This window comes from Astatotilapia calliptera, chromosome 5 (genome assembly GCF_900246225.1).
Source record: "Astatotilapia calliptera chromosome 5, fAstCal1.2, whole genome shotgun sequence".
Lineage (NCBI taxonomy): Eukaryota > Metazoa > Chordata > Actinopteri > Cichliformes > Cichlidae > Astatotilapia > Astatotilapia calliptera.
In genome coordinates, this window is record NC_039306.1 from 3,884,231 (window position 1) to 3,898,390 (window position 14,160).

Consider the following 14,160-nt stretch of genomic DNA (forward strand, 5'->3'; position numbering starts at 1 on the left):
ATGGAAAGGTTCTTGCCGGTTTCTGCATCCCACAGGGATTCTGTGGATTCCCCTTTGGACCTCAAAACTCCTGCAAGGATAAGAACCCCAAAGTAGGCCTTTGGGGTTCTTAGATGAATTTGGTCCATCTCCTTCCACCTCTCTCCAAAAACACACCTTCCTTCTAGATTACTGCAATCTAGAATAATTTTCTGGATGGAATCTGGGATGAAAAGCTCAAATGAAGACTTCATGTCCTGCACATGAGTAACTGTCAGCCGTGTTGGCCCTGGCTTATCACAGTAACAGCTCTGCAGGGTGGCTCATTTCTTGGGCAAGAAGACCATTCAATGTCACCAGTTATTGACATCCATAGTTCTTCACTTGCTGTCTGGTGGGCTTGTCCTGGTCCTGGAGCTGGCTGCAGATGGGGTGCTCGTCTTTTTTTTGTTACTAAATGGTGATCAACCTCATCCTCTTCTTCAAAGTCACTGTCAGACTCTGAATTTTCAGAAATGTGAAATATTCTGAAACCTCTTTGTCAACATCATCATCCGAAGCCCCTCTCTCTTCCAAAATCAATTGGATGGCCCTCCCAGCAGATAATCTTTTGCCATCTTGATCAGTTGTGATAAAGAACCACACTGGCAAAGTCTTATTTATAGCATTATGCCCCTAATTTGCAGGAGGGACAGGGTATGAGAACATAAAATTTGGATCCCTCAAGAAAGAGGGTAAAATGTGTGAGATGTCAGAGCAGACGGTGTTGGTAGTTGAATTTTCAACAATGTTGCAACTTTGTGCGGAGCAGGAGGGGAAGAAAACACTATCAGCAGCACCAGAAAGGAGGAGGACAGAGTGTAGGAACACAGGACCTACACTTTCAACACTTTTATTAGACCTGGGTCCAGTGGACCCGAACACCTTGTATGTAATGTAAATGCGTGGGGGGAGGTACAGTATGAGGCCATTGAAAATTAGTTCGGATTTATGTTCTTCACAGAAAATAAGCCAAAGCCAATGAATTTCAGGTTGAAAAAATAATTAGTTGTTTAATTTTTCTTTTGAGAAAAACTGAAAACGGGTCTCACAGACCCGAACACCATACAAGGGTTAAGTCAGCATCAGGACATGTCAGTACCAAATCACTGACTGAGCCTCTGCTCTTATTTCACGAAGACAGCGGCCGCAGCTGTAAAAATCAATGCACATATGACCCATCTTGTCCAGTTAACCTTCTAGGGAGAGATGCACTAGAGAGGCTGGAAATAGGAGTACTGCCAGGGCCAGAGGGCATGTATGCTAAGCTAATGTTAAACGAGAAACAAAGCCCAGCAGATTATCAGATTAATGTGTGCAAAGGACTCGGAGAGCCCCACTACTACTGGACATTAGAACTGCCCCCACTAGAGCCCTTACAACACATAGCAAATCGCTATCTGCCAACTCACTCAACACGACAGGACTACACTGAGTATCATAACACATTGAGGTTCAAACAGAGTCCAGGTCCTGATCCCGTGTATGACCAAGAAGTACACAAGCTAGGCCCACAAATGCTGACATTACAGCACCTATATGTCACCCAAAGTGGTAACGCAGTGTGCTCTGTGCTGCAGCCTGAGGCAGTACAACGAGCAAACAGGATGCCAAATCCACATGTGTCAGTAGCACACAGTGACAGCACTGAGTGGAAAGATTTAGGCCGCGTTCTCGCCCAAGTTGAAAGAGACAGATATGAAAAGACTGAAAAAACGCATGAGGGATGGCTACAAGGTCGCAGAACAGGATGCATGAGATACACATTAGGGTGGGTACTCACTACCCACCCAGCCACCCACATGACTGACAGCACTGATGTAGACGTGCAGGAAGATAGTGAGAACTGACATATACTCTCATTGGAGTTACATCCAGAACTCCAACAACTGCCCACAACGCTGTGGTCCACAGGATCGACAGATGTAGGATTAATTAAAGGAGCAGATCCCGTTGTAGTAAAAACCACTACAACCTACAGGCCAGTTAAACCACAATATCCCTTGAGGGCAGAAGCAAAAGCAGGGATCAGGCCAGTAATTGCAGATATGGAAAAAGCAGGCATTTTAGTGAAAACAACTGAAGTAACCTGTAACACTCCAATCTTTCCAGTGAAAAAAGCAAACACGGGAAAATATCGCCTAGTACATGACCTCAGAGCAATAAATGAAGTGACGGAGCAAATCCCACCAGTAGTGGCAAACCCACACACAATCCTAAATCAAGTGACGCCTAAAGAACAGTGGTTTTCAGTCATAGACCTGTCAAATGCATTCTTTTCTGTACCGTTACACCCTGACTCACAAAACCTGTTTGGGTTCACCTTTGACAATCAAAAGTACACTTACACCAGGTTACCTCAGGGTTTCCAGAACAGCCCCACTCTGTATGCAGAAGCTTTAAGGAAATCCATGTCACTTTGCACGCTCCCTGCCCCAGGACAGTTTCTCCTGTACGTGGATGACATACTGATCACGGGAAACACACAGGAAGACTGCAAAGTGAACACAATAACAGTGTTACAACATTTGGCAGAGCAAGGCCATAAAGTGTCACAGCACAAATTACAACTGTGGAGCCCAGAGGTCACATACCTCGGACACAAGCTCACAGGGGAAGGGAGAACACTGTTAGACAGCAGAAAACTAGCAGTACAGAATGCTCCAAAACCGCTCACAAAACAACAAATGATGAGTTATTTAGGTCTCTGCAATTTTTGCAGATGCTGGATACCTGAATATGCTCTGTTAGCTCAACCTTTGCAAAACTTAATTTATGGAAAAAACCTAGCACTGAAAGATGAAATAGAATGGACACCAGAAGCGGAAAAAGCATTTAATGATCTAAAACTTGCACTGCAGACGCGCACAGTTTTAGCATTACCAGATTATGATAAACCCTTTTACTTGCATGTAGACGGAGGAGCAGGCTATATGAAGGCCGTTCTAACACAAGCCTTTGGGGAAAAGCAACGCCCACTTGCATTTTACTCGTGTAAACTAGACTCAGTGGCATCAGGCTTGCCAACGTGTGTACAGGCTTGCGCAGCCGCAGCAGAAGCAGTCAAGAAGTCCGCTGACATTGTCCTAGGACACACATTGATTGTTAAAGTTCCCCATGCCGTAACCTCCATCTTACTGCAAGCAAATTTGTCTTATCTCACACATGCAAGACAGCTCTCATATGTAGGCATTCTGCTATCACAGTCACACATTACAATCGAGAAGTGTGGACAGCTAAACCCAAGCACACTTCTCCCCACATCAGGAGAAACCACGAGCTGACATCTACAGCACACCCCAACCGACTTTCACTGACATTTTTGTAGATGGCTCAGCATCAAAAAATAGCCTAGGTCAGAATTGTGTCGGTTATGCAGTAACTACAGTAGACACAGTTCTAGAAGCAAGACCTTTAACTTCCTCAAACTCTGCACAAAGTGCAGAACTTACAGCTGTTGTGCGAGCGTGTAAGCTGCATGAAGGAAAAAGCATAAACATACACACAGCTTGGGGAGTGTGATCGTGTGTACAGTGTCTCTTTATGTCTGTCTCCACGTTGGTTGAGTGTGGAGTAAGTGCATATGAGAGCATGAGGGTGGGAATGGATGTTTGTGTCTGTGTGTGCCTGTATTTCTGTGTCTATATGTCAGGTTGGGTGTCAGACGCCACCTCTCTGGGGACATCTCAGGCCCTCCAAGGTTTGGAGGCCTATCTCCCCCTACCACCACTTCCCCTGCCAGTGCCGGACTTCCTCAGGTGTCGGTGCGTTGGTGGTTCTTTGTGTCCGGGGGTGGGCGTCCAGGTACACACCGGCTCACTCCTTGGCGGCCGCTTATCGGGGCCTGGAACCTGGGGCTCGCTCGGGCCACTTCGGAGGCGGGGTGCCCCCGGCCTCTCGGCCTGGGGCTCGGTCACTCAGGCACGGCTGGCTGCCGGCGGAGCTCACGGGCGCGTCACTGCAACTCCCCCTGGCTTCTGCTCCGCGGCTGCTGAGTGAGCCCTCATCTGGGACTCTCCTCAGCTCTTTCTGGGACAGTGGCGTGGCTGCCCCTCTGTTGGTCTTCCTTGGTCTCTTGTGTTCTGGGGGCCTCTGGATGTCTGGAGTTTTGATCTCCTCCATACCTGCTTCATGCCCTGGAGGACGGGGCTGTGGCCCCCCCACACCCTCTAGCAGATCATTACATGAAGGAACCTTTTAAAAAACAAGCGCGTCCATGCTCACAGGTGTACACACGGGTGATCACACCCACAAACTACACCCTTTTTGGCTCCTACCTCAAAGCACGCTGTTTTGTTGATCTTATGTGCTGCACAATAATGTTTAATATTTAGTATTTACTGTCATATTCCCATATATCATTGTGATGCTGTTTATTCTATTACTCTTGTTCTCTTCTGCTTGTTTTCTTTTTTCTTTCTCAGCAGGTGATCCAGGTGATCGATATATGCATTTTTTATTTCTTTTTTTTTCCTGCTCATTCTGTTGGTTTTTGTCTTTTGCCCTTCTCCCCCGTCCCTCTTCTCAGCTGTTTCTCTTTCCCTCTTTCTTTCTCCCCTTCTTTCCCCCAGTCAAGTCTGTCCCGTATTCAGTAAGTGAAAATAAAATAAACAATAAAAGGTGAATCAAATGGACCATTACGGCAAGGCTGGGATGGTCAATTTGGTAAAGTAAATCCGTTGGGCATCTTTCTTTGCCTTTAGACAACAATTCTGATGCAAAAGAGCCAAACGGGACAGGCAAAAAAAAAAAAAAAAAAAAAAAAAAAAAAAACATACACACAGACAGTCAGTATGTTTTTGCAGCAGTTACGGATGGGTATCGAAAACCGGTTCTTGTTGAGAACCGGTTCCCACTGTTTCAATTCCTTGGAATCGTTTGCCACTTTTAAAAACGATTCCCTTATCGATTCCAGTCGCCCCGAATGACGTCATCACGTTGAGTAGCGTCTTTTACCCAGTAGGAAACACGGCGCCTGAGCGGCACAAACGCTCAAAAGTTTGGTTACACTTTATGAGAAAGGATGACAACAGGGCAGCGTGCAATACTTGCAAAGTAGAGATTTCATCAAAGGGAGGAAACACTACGAACATGCAAAAGCATTTGCTCAAATAACACGCGATTGCTTTCAACGAATGTCATGTTTTTGATCCGGTCCGGACTAGCGAAGCTCAACCCAGCAGCAGCGGTAGCGTTTCCACGTCCTCTCCCGTTAATACTGCAGGTAACTAATCAATTAGCATTGCATATTATGTTAGCGCGATTTACCTTATTACAAAACCTGCTATTACTGTGTGTTGCATTTAGATAACCATGATGAGAGAGACAGAGTCTGGCTGGCTCAGATGCTGGCAGTTCTCGCTGCAGTCTACCGGTAGCGTCTCCTTTCAGGCCAGGATAGACGAATGTCACCGAGCAGTGTCTAAGTTTGTGGTCAAAGGTTTGCACCCATTTTCCACAGCAGATGCCCCCGATTTCACTTTGGTAAGTGAATGTGTTTAATTGTAGGCAGGACATTACTGGATATGCTTGTGTAATTGCTACAGAATAATTTATGTTAAACTTTGTTATTGCTACAGGAGAATATTTATTTTATTATTTTACATATACATTTTTTTCCCTGGGGACCCTGTGACACCCCATTGAAGAGCCGTAGGCTGTGGATCTCTTAAGATCTCACTGTTGGGTTTGTAAGGCCATGTTACTCCTAAATTTCTATCTTGTTCAAAGAGAAGATATAAAACACAGTTCTAAGCTAATCGACTTTAGTGTTCTCCTTTTTAAAAAAAAAGAATCGATAAGAGAATCGATAAGGAATCGAATCGTTAAACAGAATCGAAAATGGAATCGGAATCGTTAAAATCTTATCAATACCCATCTCTAGCAGCAGTACATCATTTTGCAAAAATTTGGCAAAACAGAGGTATGATTACTTCTACTGGCAATCCAGTGCAACACGGACACCTTTTAAAAGAACTGCTGGAAGTCATAACATTGCCGAAACAATTAGCATTATGCAAATGTGCTGCACACCAAAAAGATAACTCAGAAGTTACTAAAGGCAATAACTTTGCAGACCAAGCTGCAAAGAAGGCAGCACAGCAACCTATACAGACCTTAATGTCTGAAACCTCAAAGTTAATACCACTCGATGTACTTAAAGATGAACAGAAAGCCGCATCTATCGCAGAACAGAAGAAATGGCTAAAGTGTGGAGCGCAACTACAAAATGACTTAATGACCTGTAATGGCAAACCAATATTGCCAAAATCTCTACACAAGACAGCAGCATTAGTGACCCATGGGTTAACGCATGTGTCAAAGGGGGGAATGTTGGATATTCTCTCTAAACACTTCTACACTCAAAATTTCGAAAATTCAGCAAAAGAACTCATCAGAACATGCATGATTTGCCAAAAACATAATGCACAGGGAAACCTTAGACCAAAAAGAGGTCATTTCCCCACACCACCTCATCCGTTCCACACAATCCACATGGATTTCATTGAACTCAACGAATGCCAAGCATCAAAATATGCTCTAGTAATAATAGACGTATTTTCTAAATGGCCTGAAATTTATCCAGTAAAAAGAGCAGACGCAATTTCAGTAGCAAAGTGCTTATGCAATCATTTCATCCCCACATACGGCATTCCCAGGTCAGACAATGGAACACATTTTGTTAATGACATAATTAGCAAAGTCTCTGAAGCTCTAGGATTTAGCATCAAACATCACTGTGCATACCACCCACAAAGTGCCGGACTAGTGGAAAGAACTAACGGCACAATAAAACAGAGATTAAGAAAATGCATGGAAGAAACAGGAAGGCCATGGCCCGAGTGCATAGGCCTAGTAAAAATGTGGATGAGACTAACACAAAATTCTCAGAAACTCACACCTTTTGAAATCATCCACGGTAGACCATTCCCATTACCAATCACAAGTGAGCCCATTAACAAATCAATAAGGGAAACTACCCTAGCAGAATGGATGACTAAACTGTTTGAAAATAAAGAGATTGTGCTAAACAACCAACTGCCGAGTGATATCTCTCCAGTGTCTTGCAGGTTGAAACCAGGTGATTGGATCCTGATCAAAGTACTCCAGAGAAAGAATTGGAGTTCACCAAGGTGGGAGGGCCCATACCAAGTCCTACTCACCACACCAACTGCCTGCAAAATAGCAGAAAGACCATCTTGGATCCACCAAAGCCACTGTAAAAAAGTGAGTGACAATCCAAACGTTTAGACGCCGGCTCCCCTAGCTTCCAGGTGATCTATTGGTGAAGAAAGGGCTGATTGGGTATATCCCGCCCTTTTTCTTCTCGCCAATAGTCTACTCACCAGAGGTCTAGGTGTGCCTGGTCATCATGAAGACACTTGTCCTCCTAGTGGCCTGCATTGCGCTCCTGGTGAGCCTACTAACACTCACCCAGATGAGAGGAAATAAACAACACCACCTGCAGAAAAGATGGACACACGACGATTCACACCTATGTGACCTGACACAGGACCATGACCACCCCTGGATGAACAACGCTTGGTACCGCTATGTGTACGATAGAACACGCACCGACAACAGCACGGAGTGCTATGTGTGTTCACATATGCCAACAACGGCCATACACGCAACAATATATGGAATAGCACACACATAGCGGTGTGTGTGTTCAACAAGGCAATAACTGGCAATTGCTCACGCAGAGATTTGATGGCAACAGGACTAGCCCAAAAAGGTCAAAGCATAAAGAAGGAAGACCTAATTCCATGGTGTAGTGACACAGACGTTAAACGTGTCACGAAACCATTTTCACAACGAGGGGTCCTAATCAAACAAACAACCCTTTGTGCCTACAATCTCACGAACTGGAACTACACCTGCAACGAAGAACATTGGGTAAACGTCAAGGCCAACAACACAAAAAGCAAATCATTCGCCATAATTCTGCCGCCTGACATACAGCACCCAATGTGTTTTAACTTCTCGGACGGAAGCAGACAAATTGGACGTAATCGCAACTGCACACACATATTTGACCTGACCCGATCAAAGGGAACGCACACCCTCAAAAATGGAACTTTCTGGGTCCAGGGAGTCGCTTGGACCTGCGGGCCTAAAACATACTTCATGCTCCCACCGAACTCCACCGGTCTGTGTGCACCAGTACTAATTTCAGACCACACCTTCAAGATCACAGCGGAGACACATACACGCATATCAAGAGCAAAGCGTGAAGTCACTGAAGTCACTAAAGTATTGCCACATGACCCAATCTACGGATGAGATGTGTCTAAGAACTTCAAACTATGGACTGATGGTCAGAAAGTCCTCCACTCTTTGTTCCCTTGGGTGGGAGCTGGAAAAAACATGCCCAGGATCGAGACACTTGACTACCGATTTGGATTGTTCCTAAATGCCTCAATGAAAATCAACAAGGCGCAAAATGAAGAAATCGACGCAATACACATTGTAGTGATGCAACACAGAGTCGCACTGGACATGATTCTAGCTAAAAAAGGAGGTTTGTGCGTATTGTTTAATACCACATGCTGTACATACATCCCAGACAATGTGCATTCACAAAACATGACCAACACTCTGAACACCTTGAGAAAGATTAAGGACGCTCAACAACAAGACTATGTCACAAGCACTGAAGATTGGTTGACATGGTTGTTAGGTGGTTCATGGAAGTCCCTACTGATTAAAGGACTTGGTTGTATTGGATTTTTACTATTACTGTTATGTGTTTTCACAACATGTATAGTACCCTGTCTGAAGAAAATGATGTCAAACATGGTGACGACCTCTGTCAACGCTTATGTAACACTGTCTCAAATGGAAGAAATTTTGAAAGATGATTCATACAGTAATGTCTAGTCTAATTGAACACAGGACTGTTTCATGACGTTCGAACTGAAAATGTTCAGACAAGAGGTTATGAACTGACAAAAATAACAGTACTGTCATAAGAGAAATGTAAACAACAGGAGGGAATGTCAAAGTATTTTTGCTTTTAAAGATTTTATTATTCATATAATAATCAGCTAAGAGTGTTTATATTTCTGTTTTGTACTCAACCAGCTGCACATTTTAATTGCTGGCTCTTTGCTCCATAACGGAAACTGTTTGCCGTCTCATTATCTGTTAGCAACAGGAAACCGGCACCCAAGAATAAGAAACGACCTTGTAGAGAACACAACGTTTTGAGAAGTTACACCTGCCTGCTCGACTAGATAATCATGTTATTTCCTTTTTTGTATGCTTCATGCTGTGTATAAATAAAGGCAGACTTCTGCACCACGGTGTGAGTCTTTCCCCTGAGCTCTCACCTGTGCACGTTAAACTGCTAAAGTGTCTGAGTGTCATCTATTCGCCTGAGTATTTGATAACTGTTTACCTCTGACACATCTATTTTTTATTTGAAAGTGAAAAGAAAAAAAAAAAACGAGGTCTGAGCAGTGAAAAATTGAAGATTCATCACATTAAGGAAAACCTAACATGAGACAGCTGCACAATAAAAGCATAAAAACCCCACAGTGACCCAGGACACGCTGGAGAGATTATCTCTCCAGCGTGTGCACATATGTTTTGAACAAAAATATTTTTGAATATTAAAATACAAACATTTTTAACATACAATTGGCAAATTATCCAATGCAAAACTTTATGTGCCTATTAAAAAAAGAAGGTAATCTTCTCACAAACTGGTATGTGATTTTGAAACGGGAAAAAAGTGGGGAAACAACTGAAAAGACTAACATTTGAATAAAACCTGAAAGCAAGTAAATATTTTATATGCTGGCTTATGGTAAACTTTGGTAATATTGATGTATAAAGAACAACACTGGCTGATGATGAAATACAGTCAGCTGGCATGGTGACACTGCCAGTATTAACCTGCAGGGCTGGACTGGGACAAAAAATTGGGCATTTTCACTACAGACCGGCTTATATTACACCCCGGAGTAATCCGGGAATGAGACACAGAAGGAGAGCACAGCTGGAAGTAATCAGAGCTAACGAAACAAGGGGACGCAAAACCAGACACACTGCACACAAGACAGGGACTATCAGAATAAAACAAGAAACACACAACAGGCACAGAGGCACGGACTTAACACTGAACAGATTTATTCCAAAGGAACTGTCATGTATTTCAGTCCTCTGTCATCTCCTGCTTGTTGTTGCGTCGTCCCTCGATAGCTGTGTGGTTTTCCTGTGCTCCGTGTTCTCTTGTAACTCCTAGTTTCCTGTACCCTGGTCTCAGTTTCATGTTTTCCAGTTTAGGTTTTTGTTTTGTAGTATTCTAGCATTTTTCAGCAAAATAAAGCTGCCTTTTTGAGTTCATTCCTCTCTGTACTGAGTCCTGCATTTGGGTCCTAATCCTGCCTGCCACACAGCGGAATCATGACAAATCCAGCATCTGGTGTTTGTCATGATTCATCTTACCATCTTGCAATCACAGCATTGTAAGTTGGTGAAAGATGTACCCCCCTTGTTTCCCTTTTCCCTTTTCGAATGGCCTCCTTGACCAGAGGAGGAGCCAGACATTTGAAACACCCGGGGCTTAGCCCTAAAGGGTAGTATGCATGTGGGATTTTTTTTTTTTTTTTTTTGAGGGGGGGGGGACTTAACCAAGACATAACCACAATCAGAACTAGATGATAGTAGCACTAAAAATCATCATAGACCTGCACTACACTTATTTATTTAATTCTACCAAAGTACAATATTTAGATTGAGAAAAGTTTATATAATTATTTAGCCTTGTTGTGCAAACAAGCCTGCAGAACTTAATAAATATAGAATTTGAAAAATAGCAAACCTAAAAAGAAACACTAGGTACGAGATACATGAGTACCTATGATACGGTGATACTTTTAGTAAGCAACCATTTGACTAACATGTGTGTCTCACCTGCTCTTGTTCATCTGTTCTGTCCTCATTCTCCATCTCAATCTCTGCTCCTCTCTCTCTCTCTTTGTGCTGACAATCATCAAATATACAGTTGAAACCAGATATTTACAAACTCTTCAGATCAAAACAAACACTTTTTTAATTGTAACATCAAATCAGACTAAATGTTTATTTTTTTAGATTGATAAATATAAAAAACATATTTGTTAACTTTAAGAGTAAAGAGAGAAACTGTCTGTGTTTTTTAATTGCAAATGGCACCAAATTGTATTCAAACTGAGCCACACTTATGGAGCTCCACAGTTCTTTTCCTGGTGTTTTGGTTGACATCTCTTGATTTTCCCATGTCACAGAAACAGGCTCTGTGTTTTGCCTTATATGCATCCACAGCTGTGCCACCAATTTACTCACATGGACTCTACTAACCTATCAGAAGCTTCTTCAGCTCAGAATGGAATCCTCTGGAGTTTTCTTATTAATTAACAATAAACTTAGTGTATATGTACTCCTAAATTTAATGAAAGTGATAAAAAATAGACAGCTCTGTCTCTCTTTATTCTGACATTTAACTAATTCAAAAGATATTTCAATATTTATCTAAAACAAAAGTTTATCTAAATTGATGTTGTACAGTAAAAATGTTTTATGTTTTCTCCCTAAAGTGTAAATATCTGGTTACAAATGTGAATATCCTGCTGTGTACTGAAATCCCTCTTGTTTTGCATAGTAATATACTGAACAACATACAAAGCATAATATATAAAATAACATTTACCTGAGTTTTTTCTTTGAAAGAACCCTCTAATGTCCATTCTTATATTTCAGTACATAACTGAAACCGAATTAGTCGGGGAGGGTAAGAACTGAAAATATGAAATAAACACACGTAAGCTAAGACTCTCTAAAAAATAGCATTTGTTCGGCTTTTCATTTCGCCATTTGTTGATTCACTTGAAGAGCAAGTAAAATAATATTGGTCAAGTGATCAGTTTCATATCAATCTTTCGTGATGCACCGTCATATTTACATTATTTGTACGGTAGGAATGATTTGCTTTGGTACCTGGTCAAACTTAAGCTCTCCTTAGTATGGCTGGCTCCGTCTCTCCAACAGCGCACTCACGGGCAGCAGCTCCCCCCGCCCCCTCGCTCAGTCGCTTAGTGCCTGAGCTTGGATCATACCAATATCAGGGGGGGATTCACGCACAGTCGTAAATTCCCACAGTGTGCACTATGTGCTTCGAATATTGTGTGTACTTTTTGTTTTATACAGTTGTCAGCCAGGCATCTAACTATGAAAAAATTACACTCCAAAATACCCCGGGCTTCTGACAAAACAACCCGGGCTTAAGCCCCGTAAGCCACCCCCACGCTCCGCCCCTGTCCTTGACCTCCTTGTCCTGATTAACCTAACCACACTAATTGCATGTCTTTGAGCTGTGGGAAGAGGCCAGAGTACCTGGGGAGAACCCCTGAAAACACAAGGAAAACATGCAAACTCTGCACAGAAAGGCCCTGGCTCTGGACAAATGTTGAATTGAGTTGAATTCAGGGCATTCTTGCTGCAAGGCAACAGTGCTAACCACACAACCATGCTGCCCAATTTATGCTTTAAAATTTATGAATTTAAAATGTATGCCTGTATGTATGTATTTTTTTGGCATTGTTAGCCTATGTGTGTTCCATTGCTAACACTCATAGTGGAAAATTTAAAGACTGCTACTGATCTTTTTCAGGCTGCAATTGCTGAAAAAAAGGACTTCGTGTTAACATATTCTTAACAAAATTGACACCCTATTCTCGAAGAGAAGCCGATGTGATGTTTGTGTATTGTATTTATGGTCGGAAGAGGTCCAGTTTTGCTGCAGGCAACTGCAAGTGACAAATAAATGGCTTCATCATCATTGTCATAGCAGAAAACGTATCTTTATAAATACATTATATGCATATTATAAATATCTTTATAAATACTCTGTGTAAAACATGCAGTTTTGTGTTGAGTTGTTGAGTTGAGTGTTCTGTACTGCTCTTTGACCCCGTTGCAAAATAAAATAAAAGTAATAAAGACAACCTGGTTTCATTCACCACCATTTATTTAAAATTTCTACAACACCTCTGTCCACCCTGTATACAAAAGAATCAGCACACTGTTTACGTATGAATGTTCCTCATTCATTGCCCATATCGGTGTCACATTACACGCACCGTGACAGTTTCACTTTCTGAACTATGTGTTTAGATTCTTTGTTAGAAAAGAGAGAATCGTCTTGCAGAGAATATCAGGATACTGTGACTTCAACACGATGCTCCTGATTCCATGTTACAAACAGAAGTTTTACAAAAGTCACAGCTAATAGTGAAAGTAAGTTTGAAGAAACGTCCTGAGTGGACGTCTCTTTGTTTTCATTGTTGTCACTCCAGGACAAAATGTCTACCCAGTCTGAAAAGGATCTCTCGTGTCTGTGAAGGTTCTCAGTCATCCAGGTCATCGTAGTCAAAGGAGGTGAAGGTGAAGTTTAGCAACATAAAATACCATTGTTCCACCTAACCACTTAGAGATCAGAGGGGTGTACTACCAAGTACAACAGAACACATCCATTTTGAATGCTACAGTATTGATGAGCAATATAGCAGATTACAGAAGACCCATACAGTGGGAATAAAAACTCTGAAATTAAACTTTCAGGTGTAACTCACTTAAATCTGAAAAAAGTTATATTCAAGTTTACTAAAAAATAAATTGTAAAATGTAATATATATATATATATATATATATATATATATATATATATATATATATATATATATATATATATATATATATATATATGCAATTCAGAATATTCAGAATAGTAAGAGAAGTTTTAAAATATTTTGATTGTTTGTGTTTACATTGTGGATGAACGATGGAAATGGTGTACTAATGAACTGTTTTAGCTGTATTTTCTTTAAAGCTCCTGTTCATAAGAAGGAATCAGCAGCAGGTTCAGATGTACCCCAGCCTTCCTTTGTTTCCGTGTTCCCAGCTTTCTTCCCTCAGCAGTTGTAATTCCTCTGGCTGTGTCTGCTTTGATGGTTAGTTTTAGCACATTGCTCACAAGATAAAGCCTATCATGTGATTTATGTCCACATCGAAAGAGGAAGACAAATAGAAGGAACATTTCCCTATATCTACATATTTTTTGCCATTCAACGCAGTTTCACTTCAGCTATTCGTTCT